The sequence below is a fragment of the Colias croceus genome, chromosome 12 (assembly GCF_905220415.1).
Source record: "Colias croceus chromosome 12, ilColCroc2.1".
In the NCBI taxonomy this organism is placed as follows: domain Eukaryota; kingdom Metazoa; phylum Arthropoda; class Insecta; order Lepidoptera; family Pieridae; genus Colias; species Colias croceus.
In genome coordinates this window covers 5965297-5992238 of record NC_059548.1, presented here as the reverse complement: position 1 = coordinate 5992238, position 26942 = coordinate 5965297, and the positions used below count along the sequence as shown (strand labels likewise).

The following is a 26942-nucleotide window of genomic DNA, read 5'->3' as shown; positions in this document are numbered from 1 at the left end:
ACTGCCAAGATGTATGAGATAACACAAAAACAAGGAACTAATCGAGGTCTAATTGCCGCTAGCGCCCGTCATTATCTACTAATATAATATTAACTTATAATAGCGACGTCCATCGGTTCACTGCACTGGGAAATTAATTTAAAGTGCATGGGTGTGGTAATTATACAGCAAGCAGCTATTAAGATTACAAGCGGACGCATTGTAGGTTTTGCATTTAATATTATTGGTCACTTACATGTTCTCATTTTATAACGATTCTTAATCGTTTTCTAATCAACTTTATAGCGCATCATAGATTGGATTTATGCTCGAGTAGCTAGTAAATTGATATCAAATACATCCCGTACGACTTAAAGGCCCATTCAAAAACCGGATTCTTTGAATAGCTGAGAGCTAACGCGATAAGAAATTTATAAAAAATGTGCGTTAATTATTCTTTATACTAGAATTGTATAGGTTTTTGTTTCGGGCAACTTTGATGCTAAGGATTACGCCACGCCCAGCTCAGAAACCAAATTTTGATTGGTTGGGAACACTCTTTGTTTATACCGCATTGCTTTTATTTAAACCACCATTCAAATTAGCGCTTACTGGTTTTATAAAGCTTATAAAATCGACCATTATAAAGAAATAAAATGATGCTTACCGCACTAACTAATGTGGTTTATTGCGGCGGATGTGGATCGGGTAAAAGGTAACTAAATAATTAGGTAGGTTTTAATATTTTATTACAATATTTTATTATTTATAAGTTGAGCATACAGTTATAAGTAACTGCTACTTGAAATAACTCTTCTGTTTTTTTTATTCTTTAATTGCTTTTTGGTCAGTATTTAAACGCGTGCTTGTAACTTTTCATTCTCTGAATAATTACATTACTTTCTTATTGAAACTTTAAATATGAACGTTTAAAAAAAATTTGACAAGAATATTTCATGTAGAAGTAAAAAACTGTTAGTTAGTTTATATATCTTCAAAAATTCAGACATAAACTTGATCATTGCTCTTGAATCTTTTACACGTGTGTTATCATATACCTACAGTATAATATCATACGCACGCATCCTCGATATTTCGGTAAGTGAAATACGCCGTGGGCATGAGTGCACTGGCGTATGCATGGCAAGTGTGTTTACCTTCAACATGCTGGTCCACTCTTGTTTGCTTGGATTAGCCATCCATTGCTGTATATCGTCAGTCTATCTAATAAAGCATCCTACTCACAGGATGACTCTCCTTGACTACAATCCCTACTAACATTAGTGATATATTAAACAAAATTATCCGTTGCGTCTGTCTGTCTGTTCGCGATAAACTCAAAAACTACTGCATCGATTTTCATTCTGTTTTCAGTAATGGATAGCGTAGTTCTAATATGTACTGCGGGCGGAAAGCTAATGATTAAAGATAATTCTCCTAATTACTTCAACCTTGTCTATATTTTGCAACAAATAAATACTCCCCTATTTTACGATTCCTTATTGTTCTCATGTATTAAATGAAAACTTCGATACCATTTTCACAATAGAGCACCGTTCGAAACTTACAATGCACAAGTTTTAATTACAAATATGACTAAAGTATCGGATGAAAAGTTGTATATTATCAAATGGATGTTGTAAAGTAGGTCAAGTGGAAACGCTATGTTGCTACCCTCAAATGATTGCTGGAGTTTTCAAGTGCGTGTGTCACGCGTGCGGCTTGAATTTTGAATACGTATTATGCTATAATGGGATACTGAAAATTATAGAGACGGATAGATATGATCATCACATTATGAGTACCGTGGTTTCTACACGTTGTCGTTCATAATTATTATAGCTGAATTAGTAAAATTAATCAGTCCCTCATCTATTTGCTTTGTAAAATTTTAATCCGCTCATTTATTCTTCCACTAACACTCATTAAAAAGTATTGTTAACACAAGCTACAAAAGCTAAGAAATAGTTTTACCAACTAATATCCAGCACTGAGCACATTTCTTCATTAGCGTGGCGTTCTTCTGTGTATTGTGTTAGTACTTAGAGTTAGTTAAGTTTAATAGCATGTAGCTGCAATTGGTGCAAATAAGATTTGAGCCGGACACCGCTTGTGTTGCAAGCAACAAGTAATCCGATTGCTTAGTTCGAACTCTAGATAATTAAGATGGCACTTGTATGGGATGAGTCTGACTTGCATGAAATAATTACAATTGTAAACAAATTTTGTGTGCATAACATTATTCAAATTATGGTCCCATATGTCGCAATTAGCAACATATTTTTTACATACGGTCAATGACGCGAGTTTTTGGTGCATGTTCAGCGAGGCGAACGGATTAAAACGCGCTCTCACGGCATTAGAACGTTTGGTAATGTAGCATAATGAGTGTCAGCACGCATGCTTTCGTCTACAATACACCGTGACTGCTCCTAACATAAATTACACTGGATTTTTTGAAAATGCCGCTTCAAGTGCACGGAAGCCACTAGTTTTCTCACTATTTGCTACCGCGACACTGATTGCTTCAAAATGATACGTGCGTGGAAAGGGTACGTGCAAAGGCGTGTCCTTTGTATTAGAGCTTTGTTTAAGACTTTGTTCTCTAGATCAAAGAATACTCGGCTAGGGGTTCACGGTAAGTAGTTTGTTGAGATACGGAGTGCATACGCTGTTTCCTTGTTCAAATGTTACACAAAGGCTATCAAAATTGCTCGTATAATTAATTCAAACGACCAGCATGCGCCTGATAATAATTGACATAATTGCTGCTGCATTTTTGTACTCTACTAAATGTAAGTATTTAAACGTCATATAAAGTTTCTATTATTATCCACTTTAAGTTTACACAAGCTATTATACAATCGATTTACCAACTCGTTACAATTCAAATAGTCTGAATATATCCGTCTGCTTATACCATATAAAAATTCGATATGAAAAGAATATTTACGGAAAGGAGTATTTAAATAATTCATACGTTGGTATCGTCTATTCAGTGCGACACAGACCGGCGCCTAATACATATTTAATAATCCTTTACCACAAGTAATAAAGACAATCAAAGAGTATCCACGATGGATAAAATAAATTCCGCTTTCTCGGAAGGGAATCATTGCAATTATGGGGTGTAATAGCAATCAATACATTGATAACTAGCGACCTTACCCGAAATCGAATTCTAGTTTCTCAGCTTTGTATGGAAAAAAACTAAGCCGGTAATGGGATCCGGCCGTCACGAAAATAATAGCTAATTTGTTACAAATAAAAAACCTGCAAATGGGCCTTGGAGCTATAATAAAAACAGAGATATGGTGCGGTGGGTCGATCGGGAAATGAATTTAGATTACAGGTTACTGTCGGCTAAAGTGTGGGTTGCCTCTTCACCTGTAGTTAAAAAAACATAGGATGAAAACAGTTCTCGTTGCGCTCTCGTCATGTTCAAGCCAGCCGTTGGAGTCGACTGTCATAGCAGCTTATTATAAATGTATTTGTTTCACAAAAAATGCCGTATGTTCCGGTTAATTGTGTAATGTGTATCCATGGATGCCTTTTTGGTCTTTATTTATAATGTTCAAAAGTTGTATTTTGTTTTGAGCCTGACAAATTGTAAGTTACATAAAAAAATTGAATTTAAGTTAATAATTTATAGAAGAATACATAATATTTATTGCAATTAAAGCCTGGAATGCTTTTTCTTCCATTATTTATAAATAGTGGTCAACGATTTACCGCATATTGGCGTGCAACTCTAGTGCTCAATTTATTATTTTAATATCCGTAATCCTGCAAGTGTTATAAAATATTTTACAAAGCAGTTATAATGCTGGCCATATGTTCATTACTGATATAATATTATGACAGCCTTAATTCACTCAACAAAAACGGTAACCGTTATCAAAGTCAGGGTAATTTAATGTTTTTTGTTTTCCTTTTTATAATTCGCCGCTACATAGCCTCTAATTGACTGTCATGTTTCGTAAACATTTTTGACCTGTGACATTAGATATGAAATCTTTATAGAACGTATCTCAAGGTATGTCCACACTAGAGTAATGACCGTCGGGTTGGAACCGGTTACCGGAGAAATAGTTTCAACGATGAACTATACGTTTATTAAGGGACTGTAGTTACGATGGGAAGGGCCAGACCCGTGACTAAATGCCCACGCGCATTAAAATAACGATTCCGGAATTATTTCTTGTCTGCGCCATAAAATGGGTTCGAGATTCGGTAGCCGTGTTGTGATTAATTTACTAGATTTTTTACCTTGATGTATTTTATAGTTGAAACTCGTAAGATAGGAAAGTTTTCTTGTTTTTATAGTGGAAGAAATTGTTCTTTTGTATTTTGTATATCTAGTCACTAGGTATGTTCATAATTATATTATTAATATTTTTTATATAAAAGAAAGAACTGACCGAACATTATTATACATATAATCCACACCATAGACAATATACACTAGTAGGTACTTATAATAAAATCCACGTCTGTCCATCGCTTGCTGGATACTTCAAACAAAGTGTGTAACATAAAAAAGGAGTCAAGAGATCTCATCAAAAGATTGTAGTGCAAAATAAAAACTTCCGATACGATACACGAAAATAGCTGTAAATCATTCATTGTCTTTGACATTAATTAGTTTCATAAAACACCTCCGAATCTCGAACTACACAATGAACGAAACCTCGTTAAATTCACTCGCTTTTGGAACGTGGAAAAAACTCGAGCTTTTTCCCGCTTCGTAAAAAGGGAAGCATATTTAAAAATTACGTTCATCATTTTTCATTTTGGAATTAATTTCAATTTTGTTTCTATTAGCATAAATCAGTGGGACCCTCGAAGTTATCTCTAAGATCAAAGTTCAATGTAGATTAAAGATCAGTAGTTCATTAGAACGATTTAATGTGAAATTATTCCGTGGAGGAAGTTGGAGTTATTAATTTTTTTATTGCTCAGTTGATCGTTCATTTTATGTGGATCCAGAATATATTATGTTATACTAAACCTCCACGTTTTAAGGTAGATATACTTTTCATCAACATTATCATTAATGAAAAAAATAAAATAAAATTAAAAACGAAATTACCAATGTTTCAAACAATAATAAGTGTTATTATCATTGACGTAGTCAAGTAGGTACAATATAAATTATTACAATGAATACCTACCTACCTTCGAAACACATTTCGCCTAAAGCTCGAGCGATACTCATACTTAGCTACTCGGAATCCTGCGTCTTAAAATTAACAACGCGCCACGAATTTTAGATGTTCCCCTTACACATATAAAATTAATTCAGTGAGATAAGGCGATAGCTATTTAAGTCGGTTGTTCGACAATTATGCGATGTTTCTCACTTACTCGGCAATAAGAGCAAAGAATTCCGCCAACCCGCAGGACGGCGGGATGGCACCGTTCCAATGTAACCGCTTGGCCTAGTGCCGCCGCCAATAGTTGCAAAGGAGAATGCCCATTTTTGGTACTGGTTTTTCTCATGCATCAAGACAACAATATATTAAAAATAATCTCGGCAATTTAGAGGCCTTCTTACCATCGGAAAATATATTTTGAACAGGGAATGTTTTGTAAAATCTAATAAGACATGTAATTGTTTAGATCCGTTATTATAGATTTAGTGTCCAATTACCGTTTACATTTTTGGTACAGGTTTTTTCTCATGCATCAAGATAAAAATACTATTAAAAAAAATCTCGGCAATTTAGAGGCCTTCTTACTATCGGAAAATATATTTTGACCAGGGAATGTTTTGTAAAATCTAATAAGACATGTAATTGTTTAGATCCGTTATCATAGATTTAGTATCCATTACTGGTTACCACGGTAACCAAGCGGTAACTATTATGACATTTACTATGGTAAATTGCTAATATTGTTTTCATTGAATTACAAAAAAATCAATTAACATAAAATCACTCTGTAATGTATTGTTTATACACTGTAGGTTGTTTTAACATATATAGTGAAGTAAAATAATATAAATATATATAAAAAAATATTATTATGACATAGCTTGTAAGATAGCTTGGAAGGTAACCAGTTATTTCTTATTTGTTTCTTTCTTCGAATATGTAGTGAAAAAATGATTCAAACAACAACAACAATATGTAAACCGAATAAAAACTCTATTGGCATTTTTTAAATATATATTTAGGTTTTCTTGAAATCCGTCCCGGAAGATTTCTGGTGCCTACCTACAGAAGCCGATGAACACATAGACTTTGTCTGAAAGCATAAGCTCTACGCATAGATATATTATGTTAAACGAAAAATAGCCTTCAGACGATAAAATACTACCTAAATCACACATAAACCTAACTAAATCGGGTTTATTTAAGTTTTGAGGTTAATTCACATTTTTCTCAATATCTTGAAAACCCCTGTTTTTATCACAAAAAAATGTATTGGTAAAAATCTTTTGAATATCGAAGAACCCTCCAAAACCACTCTGGCATTGACGCAACACTATACTGTGGTCCATACTTTCATGGGCATTCTCCTTTGATTCAGCAAAAGAGAAAACAATGTGAAAAGCGAATTAAATGTTATTTTATTAACATCCAACACGTTAGTCTAAAATATGAATGCTCTGGTTAACATAATTCCGTTGTTTATGTGTATTAACACTATTACACCCACGCTTCAAATTTTAATGTTCGTTATTATAAGTAATGTATGTTTTAATCTCACTCCTTTGGCATTAATTTGAGAGGAATCCAAAATTATAATAAAGTAAATAATGGACTAAAGTCTTTATTGTTTTTTTAGTTTTATTTGATATTTGATCATATGATAACTATCATTTTTATTTGTTCCATGGAACTTCTTAAGTAACAATTAACAAAATTATAGATATCAAATATGTAAGCATTTTGTGACGGTATAGCGACATTAATATATATACATAGAAATAGCTTAAAGATAAGCGCAATTTCACGTTAGCGTACTATTGGTTAGGCAAGAGTACTTGACATCAAAAAAAATCCTTTGACGTCGTGCGTATTAAACTAACTACCGCGCCTAGTTTCCTGAAAAGCTAGGTATTCTTGCTTTGTGAAAACTTAAATATTCTTTTTTTTGTCACTTAAAGTAAAATGTTCCACCAAAATTATATATAGTTTTACTCTTTTGACGTTTTACCTTAAATGTCTTTAAAATAGCATCACATAAAAAATGTTTTAAAATTAAATTGTACTCACTTGTATATTATAGTCGTGCCGTAGTGTGTGGAAATCACTCAAACTAACAAGCTGAATTGTTGTTATGCCACTTTTTAATCGTACTCTTGTCATATCTTACTATTTTAGTCCCCATAAAAACTGTTCTTGATGGACGGACAATGGTTGTGTTGATGAAGCTACGACAAGACCTCATACATCCATCGCTGTCATCTGGTAGAATAATCACCATAAATTCACTTAATACCGTTTTTGCTCTCTTCATACTTTTTATGGGTAAAAAGAACGATTTGTATCTACGTTGTTCCAAATTATGTGCGACAGAATTGTTTTGTTTACGAAATTGCCCGCTTTCTATTTTGAAAATCGAACAGTTGTTCTCGATAATAGATTCTCATTGTTGCATCACATTCTTATTGTTCCTAATTTGAACTGTGTCGGTGGCCAGCACCGAAGAAAACACAAAAGGTTTTATTACAAGCTTTTTTGTCGTTTAAAATTAATTTTAAATAAACGAGTTTCATTTTTAAATTAAACTTTCAAGGTAAATATTAGATTCATCATAAATAATATCAACACAATCTAGGAAGGCAGTGTTCAAGCTATAAATATCGCCTTAATGGCCAAGCTCGTAATATTTCTTTCCTCATCTGCATTACTTCTGCAAAAATAACAAAATAGTATTCACAGAGATCGCCATGGCGTGATAAAACGCGACTGAATAGAGTGAGGTATTTTAACTAAGCCGTGTGCTTCTTAAGCATATAAAAATTCTGAATTTATTGGAGAGGAATGTAACGTAACCTGTGGCAAGTGCAGCAAGTCACGCTTTTAAATATTTTGAATATAAATTTATGCGCAATTTTATAGTGAAGAATTTTCTTATTTCCAACCTCTATACAATATTATAATGAGGAACTAAATAACAAATCATATTTTACGAAATACGTGACACGGAACGTCGGCTTATGTTTTTTTTTTCTTTATCTGTGTAACAATTCTGATTTGTAGTTTTGATAGTGATTATGTTAGTGTCGGACTTACAAACAAAAAAGCGGTAGGTATATATTTTATGTGTCTGCTTAATGTGTTGTGATTCTTTGATAAATATGTTAGTATCGCAAGATTGTATGTGCTTTGGTATTTTTATCTTGATAGTGAGATTAAAATTGATAAGTATAAAACCATTTAATTTAATGTTGTGTGTTTTTTAGGCTAATACCTGTTGTTTATCCAATAGATTGGATGTAAATAAGAAGTTATAACGTGGGAAAGATTTTCTTTCAAATAACGTGTTTACAAAATGTCATAACAAAGGTGTCAGGCGTAATGTTTTGTTCATTTATAGTAAACATACTGAGAAATATGTGTATCGAGAAAATAAATGAGGGTAAGCATGAACGCATTAATAATTTACTAGAAGAATCTTTTTTATTTCGTAATTTTATTACGTTAAAATTAACTGGCGTGATCCCTCTGAGGCATTATTGTACAAGTCGAGTTAACATTATCAATGCAATAAAAGCTGCATTTTGCAAATTTCAAAAGAAAGCACGTCGTCCCAGAAACTACTAGTCTTGAAGAGTTTGATCCCATTGTATAGAGGCGCTCGAATAAAGGGAACCTAGAAATCCTTTGAATATACTGATAAAAAGCCGTAAGCATCGTATCTTATGCACAAAGCAGTGTGGAATGTCAACGGGTGCGACATAAAAATGAAATATCGTGTTTATTTAAAATGATTACGAACTTAACAAGAGTTGTTGGTTAGTTTTTGACTAACTACCATATTAAATGTTAATTCATACACATAAGATGAAATGTAGATATATCATGTCCAGCTGTGTTCGTTTTTAGAAAAAAAAAATTATGTCAATGCCTTAATATTTATATGACTAAAAATGTAATTAAAATTTATGTTTTTGAGGGTTTTATTTCATTACCTATACACTTTTTTAGATTCATCGATTACACACTAGACGTCGAAGTTTTCTAATATGTGAAAATGGCGGGTATGTCATGTAACCCCATCTACAAGTCTGAGGAGATTTTCGTATTCCACCGAAGCGACGCGCAAGTAATCGCCTCACGTACTACCATATTAGACAAGTTTTCAATGAATTTTAATGTATTGAAGCGAGACATTCTCGATTCAGAATCACGCCTATTGAATACGGCCGTGGGCGAAGTGATTGACTGAATGCACTTGCAATTGAGCAAGAATTAATTCTATTTGTCATATTATACGCATTGTGCTTTATTATTGGAAGATCTCATTAATTTATCGTTTGTTAAGTGCTTTGACTTCTTGTGTGGTATTAATGTATTAGTATGCAGCGCGTGAAACAAAGTAGGTGGATAATTATTATTTATTTCTCCTAATGATCGTTTAGAATAGGTACTATTTGAATGATAATTGTTATTGAGAGTATGTATTTATTGGAGTGAAAATTTATAACTGTGACAGTAACTCTGTAAGATCATTCTGAACAGATAAAATACGTACATCTTTAGTGGAATGTACTTTTAGATGTATTTCTTTTAATTTCGTTTTTATTTAATTTTTGCATAAAATGTAGCTTAACCTACCAATGAAATGATTCAATTAAAAAAAGCATAGCTAGAACGGCCTATCAAAACAATGTAAGTTTAATTAGCGTCACTAGCTTCCAACAACTGGCATTGTTAAGAACTTATTATATGTATCATAAATCATAAAACACAACAATCGTTTTGTTATACGTCAGAATAATTACAGCCGATATAATATAGTGTCCTCTCTGAACAGTTTGTCATAAAATAAATTTATTGTCACGCAAGTGTTGGAACAAAGATCATTGTTTGAAGAATCTCGGCGGATGTTCAACATGTGAACGATATTAATTTTAGAGTTCCGTACGTTCTTTTTTTACGTGTAATAAAAATTTGATTAATTGTAGTGTTATAAGTTAACTTATTATTATGTTATAAGTTAACTTATTATATGTTATAAGTTAACTTATTATTAACCGGGTAGGGCATAGAAAGGTTGTACAATTGTTCCATGGCGGTTTAAGAATACTTCAAGAGCAAAAGTATTTTGACACAAAAAGCTCATTTGTATTAATAAAAGGGCTAATTTCGACAATATTTTTCAAATCCATTCATTTAATCAGCCTACCACACAAAAATATTTCGAACATTATGATTTAAAGACCACAAACACATAAATAGTGTTTTGTCACATTATAACGAATTACGTTTCTAAGAAGCATTTTAAATCAGATTACGCAAATAATGCACGACACCTTCGAGATTTAAAACTCGTGGGACAGCCCTATTATTTATATGTGTACAATCTACATGTAAATGTGTTGATTAGTGTGTGTATTTGTATATATGTGTATTGTGTATGTGTGAGAGCATAGTACGTGTGTGTATGTATGTGTGTGCGCGGCCCGCGAATGGACGCAGACACTAATTTTGCTTTCGGCGACGGCGTTCGTTTTAAACGAGTCGAGTTTTAATTTGTGATCAATTATGCGTGATCACTGTTATTTATCGTTGTTTTATTTTATTTGCCTTCTCACAGCGCCGGTGGGTGGTCCGATCACGATTTACGGGATGATGTTCACCAATACGTTCCACTGATTGTACCATAGAACTATGTAAGCGATAAACGGTTTCTTGTAACAAAAATTACTGTTATTTGATAGTTTGGGTATCTACTGATGTTCGTTTTGTAATGTAAGATTTATTTAATGTTAGATTTTGTTAAATGCAACATTTAATGTTTAAAGTAAAAAAAGGAGGAGGTTATCAATTCGGCCGGTATGTTTTTTTTTTATGTATGTACACCGATTACTCCGAGGTTTCTGAACCGATTTACGTGATTCTCTTTGTTCGATGCGGGATGGTGTCGAATTGGTCCCATAAAAATTTTATTCGGATAGGCCCAGTAGTTTTTATTTTATGGGCATTTTTGCAAGTGCAAGTTTGAAGTCGGTTGTTTTTAACGCAGTTATCCTTAATGTAAAAATTTTGCCTATATTTATTCAATAAGTAACTAAAGAACACAAAAATAAGTAAAACTCAGAAGTCAGAAATATTTTTATTATGTTATCTTACAAAGAAAATAAGCAGAAATTAACTAATGAAAGTAAAAGTAAAGCATTTTAATTTTATTATATTTTTACACGAATCCAAATTTTTCGTACCATATCCGAATAGTGAACAAACCATCGTGCTCTAAATGTGCTCATATCTGCAAATTTGGAAGTTCAGCCATTTTGTTACTCCGAACGTATCGGGCGCCTCTCGACCGGTTAGCGGTAAATTGTTCCAAGTAATGCGATTCTAATTGAGCGGCTAATTCCTACGGAGCATACACTTACTTAATTAGCAATTACACGGCTAAACGGATTGCTCACTGCCCACTGCATTTATAAGAAGAACTAGGTAGGTAGTAGCACAGTTGATAGTAGTTTGTTCTTACGTTTGACAAACTTTATGAAATGGTTGGGTTGCTATCGCTTTTTAGAGCACAATTATTTCAGTTGAGACTAGCGGTCCGCCCCGGCTTCGCCCGTGTTACATATTTCGCAATAAAAGGTAAGGTTCTTTCTCAGGGTCTAAAGATTGTCTGTGGCAAATTTCATCAAAATCAGTCCTGTAATTTATGCGTGAAAACCATACATACATACATATAAACTTTTCCTCTTTATAATATTAGTATATTATATAAATGCCTAAAACTGATCTTGAATAAAGCTGCTTCTTACTTACATTGTAAAGGTAGATACGTTTTTACACGCTTTATATTAGCTTCACCTGTATGTTTGTATGTTTGTAACCGACTTCTTTGGGCGCGATTTTGACCCACTTTAAACGGTCAGATTTCGTTCAAACTTTGTAGATTTATTGAGGACCGATGACAATACACTAATTTGATAAAATTTTCTATTTTTTAGTTCGGTTTTCTATAAAAAGCGTGTTTTTTAGTTTTTTTAAACTATTATTATTTATAAGTATTTTGTGAGTAATATTTATATTATGTTAGCAAATAAAAATAAACACAAAACTTCCACTACCTACGTACTTCATAAGTAATACGAAAACTTTTGCGCTCAAATATAATTAATGAAATATTAACTGAAGCTAAAACACTTGACTGGAGGTCAATGGGGATAGAAACCAATCTAGATACTTTGATGCCTACTTCTAACCTAATATTATAAGCTGGGAAAATTCCAAAAGTCAAGAAAACTTTTGTAAGACCACTCGAGTGTTTGACCTCGATGCTTAGGCACGGGATGATGGTTACATGATTAGAAAATAAAGTGGATTGTATTACTCTATTAGATTTGTTCGTAATATTCGTATAAATAACGGCTAGACCGTACTTCAGGAAGCTGAGACGATTAATATAAAATAATGTACAAATATTGGGTTATTATTATAATCTGGAAACAAATGATTTAAATCAATTTTCCCAATGCAGAAAGAATATATAAAAAGTTGGGTAGCTCAGGAAATATTTTGTTATTATTAGATACGTATCTATTAAATATTTATATTTTCTAAGATGTTGTAAGTGGGCATATTAAAAAGAAGAAGTGGTTAAAAAATAATTTATCTGAACCAAATAAACTCCGTCTATTTATAGAAATCAACACTATATTGTTCAGCAAATACTCTCCGTAACACCATAAGGTGCGAACTAAATGTACAAATAAACCGCTTTCCAAATTTCACTTTCAGTTAAAATCACATCGTTAGATAACTCCGTATTACACAATTTATCCCCGAATAGCCGTAAACGATACAGTCAAATATTAATTTCCGAGAGCCGCTCATATTTTCGCGATACCGAGAAAAATGTTTAATATTACATAATCAATTTGTCGAATTCCCGTATATTGAAGACCGTAAACGCTCCAGACTTTTGATTACACACAATAATAGCTTTTTAATTATCGCCGGTAAAATTCATTTTGCCATGGGATATTTTCACAATAAATTTGATATGAGCCCGGGACGTTCAATTATTGTCTGGTAGATAATTATCTGAGCTATGCTTTCGTTAATACGGAGTTTAATAGCCGTCTAATAAGCTCCCTGTTGCTATTATGGGTGTACTGAAACAGAGCACAGTCTTGATTATAAGTACTGTAATCCTTTTGATTAAATCTATTATTAGATACCTATTCGTAGGAATCGTCTTAACAATTTTTTTATTAATATTGGAAATGTTCTGAAAAAATATATCTATCAATAAATGTTAGAATATAAGAAATATCGTTTGATTATCTTAATAGACAAAAGCTTATTTCAAGTTTCTCTTAATTAACTTGTTACTTTACTTTAAAAATACTTCACTATAAAGTATTTTTTATGTAGATAAATAGCCATGATAATAACAAGTTATCAGAATACAAATACTAGGTACTCAAAGTTTGAATGCAAAAGACTGACATATAAATATAACAAATATAGAATCATTGCCTTCAGCCGGTCATTCGTACCGCGTAGATATCATAAACATAAATCCATCCGTGTATCCGAAACAGAGTAATAAATTTTAGGGCAATATTAGCATTTTCTTTACATTTGAATACTTTGTTTTAAAAACATTTAATTACGTATGCAAACCCCTATCGTCTCGGTTAAGCGAAGGAGATGTAAATTTATTTACCTGTACACGTTTAACATTTAATATTATTCATTCTAAAGAAAACACGACTTGAGATTGTGTACACAAAATCCCCCTATTGTTTTATTTATAAACGGTAATTTTAATGAATAATATAGTATGGTTTTGGTTACAATGATTTATACCAAAAAAGCAGCGTGACGTCATTTTGTTTTGCTTGCAGTCCATCATAAAGCAGTAAATAAAAATATTGTAATTAATAATCCTTGAGGCAACGATCGATCTAAGTAGGTATTATACAAATAACTAGGATGTAACAATTTAATTAAATACATATTATTATCAGTTGAGATACTTGGATTTATTAGGTTTTTACGTCAAGTATCAAAAAGCAAACAGCTACTTTCACGCATTTTACTTTTAATGACAATAAAAAATGAAAATTAAATTTAAAAACAACGCGAGTGCTTAACTGTAAATTAGTTTGGAAAAAGCACATTGAAACATCCACAATATTACGTGTACACCGCTAAGGAACAAAATTGTATAATGCATATTGCTATCACTATGTTATTTATCCGGTATGCATGTGCCTTACTATATACGTCTAGTATTAAATCCAATTAAGGGCGCGTTCTCATTAGACGCAACAGAGTCCGTAATCAGATATCCTTATAATCTCTTTAAGGATTACGGGAATGTATGAAAGTAGATGCGTTAAGCTGAATTGATGGAAGCATGGATAGCTTGTTATGCTATTTTTAAAAATGGAAAATTTTATTTTATTTTTAATTTGGAATGTTTTCTTTTTTAATTGCGTATTTGTCGGTGTGCTTGTGTACATTCATCTATTGTGAAAATAAGCTTATAATTAATTGAATTTTTCTTTTTGTTACAGGTAAAGCGGCAAAACTCAAAAGCTGTTGGTGAAATGTTTACTCCATAATATGAAGACACGGATAAATGAAAAAGGTCTATAATATTAAAATACTAATTATCCGTTATTTATTTATAAATAAATCAGAGATTTATGGTCATTAAAAATATCATAATAACATATAGACCGTACTTACATATAATTTATATATGATACATGGCCATTTTATAACCTTTTATAGTATTTTTATTTAAATTAAATTCATGAGAATTTTTGTGTGTTGTCAAATTAGTTTCATCTCTTTCTGATGCTAATTTAATCAAAAGCGAGGTCAAAGACTAAGCCCAACGTAATTGCGAATATAACGGGACATACACATAAACCAGAATAATTAATTCTTTAACTCAATGTATATTAATAAAAGTCTAAAAAGAATTTGATTGTAATCATCAATATAAAGAAAGACATTGTAATTACTTTATTATAGCGATTGCCTTTATATGAACTCATCCTTATTAATGTAAGGTTTTTATTTATTTTATGAAAATATAATGATATAACATGAACATCAATCTATTCTAATCTATAAAAATATTTAATCTATACATAATATAATTTATGATCTACTCTGTAATTGAATATTGCTGGATAGTTTTTCTTGGTTTTTAGTTTTTACCAAGAAGCTTATATCTAATACACTGGAGATTTCGGTATGAACATTTGACGTGTAACAAGAAAATTGTTGTGTTTTATCACTTTCACACCTAACTTGGTATTGCCACTGTTAATACGAAGTTTTCCCAAGGCTACTATGTATGCTGTAATATTCTGTGCAAAAGGTTAGTTTTTGTACATGAGTGTGTTGATAAATTGCCAACAACGTCATTCAGAAGCATTGTTGGATGAGACTATTATTATTTATGCTAAATAAAATAAGTATCTGAACCAATTATTAAAAAGCGATACTCCCTGATTATGGGTAGTTACCATAATAAAATTAACTGCGTTAAAAACAACCGACTTCAAAAACGGAAAAGTAAAAAATAAAAAAGATTTGATATTATAAATTACTACATATTATTTAGATGTGCTATTTATTAAATAGGTTTGATGTCGGTGCACGGGCTTAATACTAAGTGCTTAGTGTTTGGCACCGACTTCAAACCTATTTAATAAATAGCACATCTAAATAATATGTAGTAATTAATAATATCAAATCTTTTTTATTTTTTACTTTTCCGTTTTTGAAGTCGGTTGTTTTTAACGCAGTTAATTTTATTTAATACTTTTTAGTGTAATTTTCAACACGAATCAAACGAGCCCAAACTCGATAAAGTTGAGTCAATATATTACTGAGTTCCTATGGCCACCTTCCGATTCCATCATCAAATCAGCTCTATGTCATGATAATGTTTCATCGCTATCCAATTTACATACGTATACAAAATTTCAGCTCAATCGGTTACCGGGAAATGAATCAAAGTTACTTGCTACATTCCAATTAAGTCATCGAGTACAGACAAAAATGCTCATAAAATAAAAACTACTGGGCCTAGCCGAATAAAATTTTTATGGGACCAATTCGACACCATCCCGCATCGAACAAAAAAAGAATCACATAAATCGGTTCAGAAACCTCGGAGTAATCGGTGTACATACATAAAAAAAAAAAAAAAAATATACCGGCCGAATTGATAACCTCCTCCTTTTTTTTGAAGTCGGTTAATAAAATTGTAGCAACTCTCACTTTGACAATATGGCATAAGTGTCAAAAAAATTGCGTCGCTTCGAATATTTGTTAATATTGTTGCGTATTTAATAAATATTTTCCGAATATAAATAATGTATTGCATTGTGAAAAATTGCAGAAGTTTTTGGACACCAAATTCTGGCATAAAATTTCACAGGCAAGTGTATATTTACGCTATTTACAATATTCCTCAATACTCATGCATTTACCTGTTTAGAATCATTTTCATGGCAAAAATCGTCAATTTTATCATCATTTTAGTAATCAATCATGCTAAATATCTTCTATCTATCTTCTTTTCCTAATAATTTCGTCATTTTTCAATAAACCAATTTAAAAAGTAAGGTAACCATGATGACGAGTTTTTACGGATAGCGAAGAGAAAATATTGTAATAGTTAACAAAATTATGATGAACATTTAGAACACCATATCAAAGATTTTTATACTAGTAATGAAACAACGCACGACATCGATATTGCACTCACATGTGGTTTTATGTTTGTTCTTCTTTAACATAGAAATTAATAGTTCTTTTAACTTACCAATTTTTTTTTGTTTTACTGATTTCAGCTTTCCAAAAATGAAATAAAAAGAAATAAATGGCTGTCCATAGTGCCTATCAAGGGTAAAATTTATCAACATGCCAGAATATGCAGTTTGCATTTTAAGCCTGAGGATTACGGTCCAGAAAAAAAATACCTTTTGAAAAGTGCTATACCTTTTTATTTACCACATTCTTGTTACTGCGTCTCAACTGTGGATAAAGTAATTTTAATTATATTATAATTAACCACCATGAAACCATTAGTAACCGTAAGTACAGCTCCTAAAAGACATACGAATTTCTGAGAACTGTAATATCGTTACCACACATCAACACTAGCGATGCAACTCTCCCTTTGGAATATTGAAAAGTTTTAGACTGAAGCTTGAGTAACCAAAACGATGTTTTAATGTATGTAGCACTCATTTTAATTAAAAAATCCTAGTATGAGATCAAAAGTTATCAAGCGTTATTTAAAACTATCATTCTCTACCAATTAAAATGGTATGTACCTATAAAGATGATAATTATTCATGTAAGTTGACCAGTAATATTATAATATAAATACTGTTAAAAATATATGTCGTTATTATTTATAGACCATGATTTTTAGTTTTTTTTATTTCGAAAAATCCTGAATATACAAACCAGTGTGGTCACCCACAGAAAGAGATAAAAAACAACACTGACGTCATTCAAGGTTATATTTTCTTGTGACAAGTTAATGGTCATAGTGCAATCTCCAGTGTATTAGATATAAGCTTCTTGGTTTTTACAATATTGTACAGTTGACATTAGATTCTATGCTACTGATAAAGGGGAAACTACAGGGACTAAACTACAGGGAAAAATTGCTGAATATTATGTATTTAAAAATATATTCAAAGGAATTCTTTAAAAAATAATGATTTGTAAGTGGGAATATATTTTTATTCAGCAAGAACTTTACATTAACTCCAGTCCTCGTACAGTATTAATAAAACACCCGATTTGAATTCAAGTGTAACTTCAAATACACATGTAAGTACAAAAGATTGACACTCATATAATTGTCACATTCAACGTTGTCTCACGTCACTATAAGCTTCTTGCACGTCACCCTCGAGCGGATCTCAATATGTTCTGTCACTTCCGATAACGGTTTATTTTTCGGGCGCATTCCAATATCACGCAAGGTATTCCAAACATTCCACAATAGATTTATCTGAACCGCCTCTCGATGTCTCCCGAGTGTCAGACGACACCCACGTTTGCTTCTAATTAGTACAGAAATAACGCAAAAGATTTGTCAACTTCCGAGCCTTTGCTGCGTCCCTTTGAAATTATTCCCCATCTCCCATGTAAATGCGTCGTTAAGCATCTGTGAAATATCGTTCAGAAACTAGGGTGGTCTTTGTTAATATCATTTTTTCTTTAACGATATTAATCTGCGTTTAAATTAAAATGTATCATGACATATTTTATTCAGCAAGCGTTGATAGTTTTATAACTCTCTCGGTTTATGCCCTCGATATATTTTATGTTGAGTTTCACACATAGATTGATGTTTTGAACACGCCACTCAATAAAATTGTTATTTCTCAATCATAATAACCTGGTTTCAAAAATACTTTATCTTCTTTATTTTTATAGTTACCTATTAAGTTATTTATAATTTTGTTGCTAAAGAAATTTTAGTGTAATGTAACAAAATATGCATTGCGGAATTCCTTCTTATATTATCATGCGATAAACTTACTTTATAGTGCTTAAACGTTCTGAATGCCAGCGTTTTCAAGAGAAATTAATTTTGAGCTGAAAGAGGTGGTTCTCAAAAGTTATCTCCAGCCAAAGTACGGCGAGCTCACAATCAAATGTCAAACGAAGTTTTATCTGAGCAAAGTTGACAAATAAATCCCTCGAACCACCACAACTTTCCTTATAGCCCGCTAAATGTGCTTTGAATCATTTCGCTTTACATTGTCAATTCTCATGTTTGTTTTTCATTCATCAAGTATTGTATGGCAACTAGAAACAAATAAATATATAGAACTACTTTTTATTCCGTTTACGCTTAAACTTTAAACCTATTCAAAATGTTGATAAAATAGGATTAAGTTATATAAATCTTTAACTTGTTTTACTTTGTTTCATTGAAGCATTTTTGTTGTACAAAATGTTGATTTTAACGTTAACGTTACCAACGGGGACGTTGACCTTATAAAAACACGTAATACTTTAACCTATACCTACCCTAGACTCTAGAGAGATTAATTATTGTAATTGACAAATGAATTGCTTACGAGAAATTTCGGAAAAGCACTCAAATCATAAGTTCAAATAATTGGAATGTTTAAACTTGAACTTTTGACACGTCAAAGTGTTCATGACTAAATTACCAAAACTCTGGCACGTACTCAAAATTAAATTCTACGCTAGATGTTTTAAGGTCGGCATTCGTGCATCGTGTGTGTAATTGATAGCTTTGGTTTCCGTTTGAGTTTTAAAAACCAACTCAATAATGGTGCTGTATTGTTATTTCAGTCGTCGGAAACGTAACGAATGGGAAAGGTTCAAAGTGACGGCGCACGTATATTTTATAAACGGCCATTTGTCTCAAGCGCATGTGTCCGCTAGCGCTGAAATATTTACGAGCTATTAGCGCAACAAGAACAAATATTAGCTTGCATTTCCCCCTAAAATCGTATCGCGAGATCACTCACTGATTGATTTAACACCACGCTCCAATCGTTGCCGCAATCAATTAAAGTCAAGCTTTGATGTAAATGTGAAACACATTTAAGACGGTTAGTATTATAAGATTTAACGCTGTTAGTTATTTTGATTTTTGTTACAAATAGATTAAAAACAGGTCATAAGTTGTCTCTGTTAGTCGTTCCACAATAACAAACGCTTACGGAGCTTTCGGTTGATTAGAAAAAGATAAATGTTTATTATAAAGAAGCAGAAGGTGGATGAAAATGAAACATTTTTTCAAGACGATTTACTCCCCCTCCTTGTATCAATAAGGGCGCAGTGCACTTGACGAATTACTTAATTTTATTAAGTGGCCATACGCACGAGTTTCGTGTTTATGAAGTGTTTCATGACAGCACGTCCGTCCCCTCACTCAAAGCGTAATGCGTAAACTCACTGAACTGCTATATTTGCCGACCTCGACAAAGAAACGGTAATGGACCCTCATATATATGTAAATAAACTTTCAAAATGCATTTTAAATTAAAATAATACTAAATTTATATGTTAATTTGTGACCGCACTTTGTCCTTCGCGGCTTCTCGTTTCTAAATCGATTACGTTACACGGATTTCGGCTTAGATCCGACTCGGATAACTTTAATGAAGGGTTTTAAATGGTGATCCTTTTGTGGAAGTACCTTGATTGGTGATCCTATTGGTCTGCGTTTACGTGATTTTATTATAATGGCCACTGCTTCGGAGTAACCATTAAAATTCATGTTTTATGTTCCTGACGACAGGCTCTAATTCGTTTTAATCTATAAATTCTTGTCGTATCTACATTTTTATGTATGGCGCCTTTCGCGTGCGTTATTATCTAACTAAAAGGCAAGTTTTGGTGTATGAGACCACCCGGATGCTTTTAAACTAAAGCCGATATGTGTGTACCCTTTGTGCTACTTCAATTAGTCATGATTAAGTTAAATTTATAGGTTCGTTTAACGGTCCATTAAATTGCTCCCTAGAGTCTAATGACTTCTTATTGTGGACGCAACTATTACATAAAACACTTCTAGACGATTAAACGATACATCGATATTTGATTTCAAATCTATTGACATGTCACTTGCTTTGGGGTGTGAAAATTGTTCTTCCTTAAATTACTTTTTTCAGATTGGTTTGGTAATATGATTTGAATTAAATCGTGCAGTTTACCTACTGTATTTAACTATATACGTTTTATTTCACAATATTTATTTCGTACGAACGTACATTACCTTCTTTAAAGCAAACTATTGTGTTATAAGCAAACGTTCCTTCAAAAATGTTGTGCACATTCAAGTGTTCACAAAAACACAATTGTGAATTTAAAGACGTTCCATTTAACTAAATCACGGTGTACAAGAGAAGAAAGGGAAAAGTATGTTTGATATTTTTCTTGGAGAGAAATACTTAAGCTTAATTTCAACAGACATTCAGTGGAGTTTCATTTTGTAGGAAGCAACATAAAGTGCGGTATTTCGTTTGAGATATTGCGAGTTTACAGCACAAGGATTTTTTGATGATATCTGTATGAGCGTGTTCCCGGACAGGTACTGTTTCTACAATAACATTGTTAGCTGTAATAATACATTGTTATTTTCGACGTCTTCACAACTTTATAATATCATGATATGCTACAATTGAGTTCTTAAGTAGGTAAACATCTTTTGTGAGTATAATGGAAACTTTTGAAATTTCGTTACATACAATCTACTTACAACATTAAAAGTTTGGATTTAAAGTACAATAAGTGTATTAATGTACGAAAATATTTATTGGAATATGTTTCTGGATGCTCTTTCATTTGTAGCGGAACATCTTTATATATAAAACTCAAAGGTGACTGATATATTGATCTATCAACGCACAGTCCAAACCACTGGACGTATCGGGCTGAAATTTGGCATGCAGGTGGATGTCATAACGTAGGCATCCCCTAAGAAAGGAATTTAGAAAATTCATTCCCTAAAGGGGTAAAATAAGGGATGAAAGTTTGTATCATCTTTATTTATCTTTTCCACGCAGGCGAAGCTGCGGGCAATAGCTAGTTGTAAGTATAAGAATATAATATATAGGTACTTACTTATTTATTGAATTTTATCTCACTTGTAAGCGAAATTGCATATAATATATTATCTGTATCGTACAAATAAAGTTCTTGCATACTCATTCATTAATTTATCTTTCCTTTCTATTTTTATTATGAGCATACAATCCCCATATTACGTCCATAATATATTTGAATCCTCAACCATTCATCACGTTACAATACGCCCAACGAAAAATGGGCATGATTATAAAGGATAAGGTAAACTATATTATTTTGTGAAAAATATATAAAATATATCAGAACATTGAACCCTCTGCGTATCGCATGATAAATCGTATTCAATTTGCCAACTGACAACCGCCGAGGAAAGCATTTGGGTAACAAATGCTTACGAATATGCTTACAATGCACGCGATGCTGAATTATGTAAGCAACATTAGAGTTAAGTCTGTGATATGCAAAATACTATATATTTTTATTTGTTGCCACAATAGAGGATCAAAATATTTTATATCTATGTGCAGGATAGATACGTTTATATGTTGGTAGGTACGTTAAGAATTTTCCGTAAGTGTAGGTAGCAAATAACAACATAATATTGTTTACTTTACCGCCCCAACTCACAAGTCCTTGAAAGAAAGATAGGAAATAAACAAACGCAATAGCACAGAGTTTTTTCAAAATTGACTATATTATGATTAAATCAATATACAAGAATTAGTTACAATTATAAAGTCCTTTTACGAAACGTAATTTAAACGTAGTTTCCTTGCCAACCAGTTATTCCATGCCAACGGTTTGAAGAGTAAATTATTTCTATTGTTATTTCTATTATTTACGTGCGCATGAAAGGGCTGACCTGCCGTGTTGACAATAATTAGCAGTCGCCGTAGCCGAAATCGGCAAGGAGTGATTATTATTTCCATTGTGTTCTTAAAACATATTATTATATGTTTTTTAAACAAACCGATATTCTCGAAAATGAAAGTTTTCTGAATCCAATTCGAAATAGAAAGCAAGCAACAAATCTCATCTCTTACGACGACGTACCAGGCTCCCATAAAAACAAAAGAGGTATCACACTTGGTCCCCATCGATCTCGGATCGTTCAGCCCTAATAAGGCACAGCAGATAAACGCGGTTGTATACCCATATTTTAAACTGGTCAATTGCGATTTCGCCATTTATATTTATGTTAGTTTTTAACGTAAACGATATCGACGAAGCGATAGCGGAGTGTTATTTTAATTAAATGTAAGAATTTCACTTTTTGCAGCAATTAACGTTTTTATACTTAAATGTAGGTATTATAAACGTATTTCATTACTTCAATTAAAATAGTAAGTAGATTATTATAGTTATGCACTTTTAAAATGACAATTCCGCTTTACAGCTTACAAACATGCTACTCTCTAATAATAATTGTAGTACAAATATTAAAAGTTAAAACAATAAAAACCTACCAAGTACCATTAATATCTATTTAAATGTGTATCCAATATAGTCGATCCGTATATCATCAGTCTTCCTTATAAAAAGGGGAATATTTTCTTACCGACGTGCCCATAATCCAGTTATAATTTTAAATCTTGTTTATTTATGCACGAATCAGGGGCAGACGCCATCAGGCAGCTAAGAAACGCTTCATTAATCATTTCCCCTAATGCCAGGGGCTAAACGAATATATTTAAGTAAAATACGGTAGAGAAGCCAAGGTTTTTTATTTACCTAGTCCGTGTTTGGACAGACATGCGCTTGTATAGAAGAAATGTTTAAAGTACATTTTAAAATACTTAGGAAAGTAGCTGATACCTAGCCCAAATTAACAAAGAAACTATTTTGTTAATAAGAATTTGCTTGAGAGTAACAATAATATTATGTGAATTTCATTTTGTCTAAAATACCACAAAATCGAACTTTTTACGAAATAAAAGAAACATAATTTAACGCTCAAATACAAACAGAATATATTCAAACAAATATATTCCAAAAATATGTGATCAAATCAACAATAAGACGAGTGTATGAAATGACTTTTTTCCTGTTAACATCGCCTACCTTAATAACGGCTTATCGTTTTCATCAAAATATAGTTAAGACGTGTAGATCATTATTTTGAGGGGCACTGAAACACAGCGCCAGGAAATATTTTGTTCGTATCGGTGTGTTCATCGCTCGTAACAGCTACGCACACCTTAAATTTGTGTAATGTATTGTGGGTACAATTTAAATACTTACATTTTGTAGGTTGATCGCCGCGTATTGGAATACAATTCAATGGTGATTTTGGGCGGTTTTTGGATTCTTCGCATGTAGCTTATTAAAAAAAATTAATTGCTTCGCGGGTACATTCAAATAATGTTATATGTATATTCTCTGCGTGTATACAAATTCTCTGAACAACAGCTTGGGAAAGCAATAATAACTATGGTATGTATTCGGTTTCGGAGAATTTAAGACATGATTATTATGCATGCGTCGAAGTTCGAGACAAATGTAATTGATAAATTAATTTCAATTCAATTTAACAGTTTTTATTTATATATTCAACAATCTAATATGTTGAGTAATAGAATTAAGTTGACTGAAACTTTTATTTACAGGTCGGCTGCACTAAACTTATAAAAGCTTTTTTGCCCACAAAATTCAAATTGTTTGTAACGTAGTTTATACTTCAATCGAAAAATACAACCGTATTTTCAAATCAAATAAAAATGTACCGCTTAAATTGTTTGCGATAGCTTTGAGCGGTTTTGTCTTTTTGTTTCTGACATAAAATGTCCGGTATCCCGAATTAAATGTGAAACATAAACTTGCTCTAGGCTTTCGAAAAAGTACCAATTGTCTTAAATTGAATATTGCGGAGCGACCTTGGAAACGAGGGATTCGATTATGGATTTTGAGATCATAGCTGAAGGGTTGATTTTTGGGGAGCGTTAATAGATGGAGGGATAGTTATTTTTCCATCAATGCGAGTTAAACTTAGTGCGAAACAAGAATAATACGCTTTTTCGTCATCACAGACGCAACTCAGCCGTTGAAGAGCCATCGAAGGTGGAGTGGTTCAGACTTTATTATTGGCTCGGAGCAGCTCTACCTTATTTGAAGGGGAACTCAAATGAGGTCTCCGTATATTAGGTTCCACGAATTCAGAATTGAATTTGCTATAAGTTTGCAGTGGTGAGGATTTCATTTACGACTTGTTTGCTTGATTTTCTGCGTTCCATAATGTGCGCTTGTAAAACCTTTTTTTGATTCTTCGCATTGCAGAAAAGAGTGTAATACATACTAGAGTTCATAATTTACATAGAATATAAATTATTAGAAAGTCATATTATGGCTTGATGATACTTTTTATGATGATGATAAATAGTTATTAGACGAAGAATCACACCTGCAATTATTTCTGCAACGCTGCAAATTCCACGTATCGCAAGTCGTTTGCTCTCCTACGGTATTAAAATAATCTATATACTTAACTAAATTTTCGTATAATTCTTACAAAAACTATAGCAACTTGACAAAATATAAATTGCGTATAAATAAATCATTCCGATAAAGCCAAAGTATCAAGATACACATCGTTATACAAGCAAACGAGCGCTTTATTTTCACGAGGAATTTCGACGTAAATTACCAAATGAAATATCGTTACGAATATAATAACTTCCATTTTTTTGTGTAAATGTGGACCGAGATAATTGAAATAAAACGTGTGACATTTGCTTTCATGTCACGCGATATTCTCGGATTACTAGCACTGTTTCGTTGCGTTCTCGAAAACATTTCCACGAATAATGATAAAATATTACACGCGTTTTCGTTCCTTAACGAGTGCTGAACATTGTAATGAAGACATTGGATTGTATTTTTTCAATGTTTACTACTGGATCAGGAAGTATACCTGTAGTATGCAACCGTTGTAATGTGCACCTGTGTATCATGTGGATTTACCTTAATGTGAAAGTTATTTTAATTGAGTACTACGTAAAGATATCATCATATTATCATGAGGTGTGATAAAATATGCATTTTGCTAACTGAGACGTCAGAGGGTAAGTCAAAATTGGTAAGCTATCTTAAAATGTAAAGGCCTAAATATAACGTATACGTTTTCAATTCACATTCTCTTCAAATACAATGCTTGCCTTCTAACATATTATTTATAACAAAAAAAAGCTGCAGCTTGAACTAAATGTTAGTTTAACTCGAGGTCTAATATGGCCGTCGTCTTCTTTCTTTGTCAAACATATCATCTTACAACCAATATCTAGTTACGGGTTAACCACATCCATAAATACTTGTTAAGAAGCCCTTTGTATATTATAAAGGGATTATTTTAATTGTTAAATCCACAAAAGAATAAGAATACGTCAAGTTATAAAGATACCTATACATAGCATTGGATAAATCCATGAATATCAGCTATTCTGAGACTAAACAATTAGCGAAAGATAACGAACGATGAAACAAAATAATTAATTTTATATTCAATAATATTACTGCAACTGGGAAGTTATATTCTGCGAATGCTTCCTATTAAAACATCTAGATATTCTATTCAAAAAATACTATGAAATAATTTAAGTTTTCATAATAATTCCCGTGGTGCTTATTAAAATTGCTGAAATGTAGAAATGTTTATAGCTTTTCTCGGTAAAGTCGAGTCGTAAAGGTTATGGAGTAACGTTACGCCTTGAGCAGATTTCTGTCTTAACTATCCTTCAACATTATAAATTACAGAAGCCTCTCGTTAACTGTTTCATTTAACTATAATAGAACATCTTACTTTATTTTAATGAAGCGTCCTGTACATAATGGCCATTGTACCATAGAATATTGTTTTCGTTTTGTGAACAGCGGAATATGAATTAATTTCGATTTTAATTGGAAATCAACAACGTTTGTTTAATATGGAGTGTTAATTAATATTATTTTCGAAGCCTTTACCGTAATTATAATTTATAACCTGTCACTGATAGTGAAACAATTCATTATGATTTTCTTTTTCACGTAATAATTAATAATATCATTCGAAAGTAAAAAACAAACATGGAAAATGAAACACAATTATGGATGAAAGTTAGATACATAAAATTAAATGCACGATATTTTTTCTTTGTATAAAACTTATTTCAAAGTGCGTGACTCTATCAGAGATTTATGGAATTTCCCTTTTCATAATTT

At 32.1% G+C, this 26942-nt stretch overlaps 1 protein-coding gene across 5 annotated transcripts in view; it reads left to right on the top strand.

The window, feature by feature from the left end:
- LOC123696152 overlaps nt 1-26942 on the top strand; it is a 77686-nt gene that overhangs the window by 23244 nt on the left and 27500 nt on the right. Inside the window, exon 2 of one of the 5 annotated variants that reach the window (XR_006752045.1) lies at nt 14711-14784. The exons of the other annotated variants lie outside the window; for them this stretch is intronic. The gene's annotated coding sequence lies outside the window, so the exon portion shown is untranslated. The remainder of the gene's footprint in view (nt 1-14710; nt 14785-26942) is intronic. 5 annotated transcript variants of the gene reach the window in all.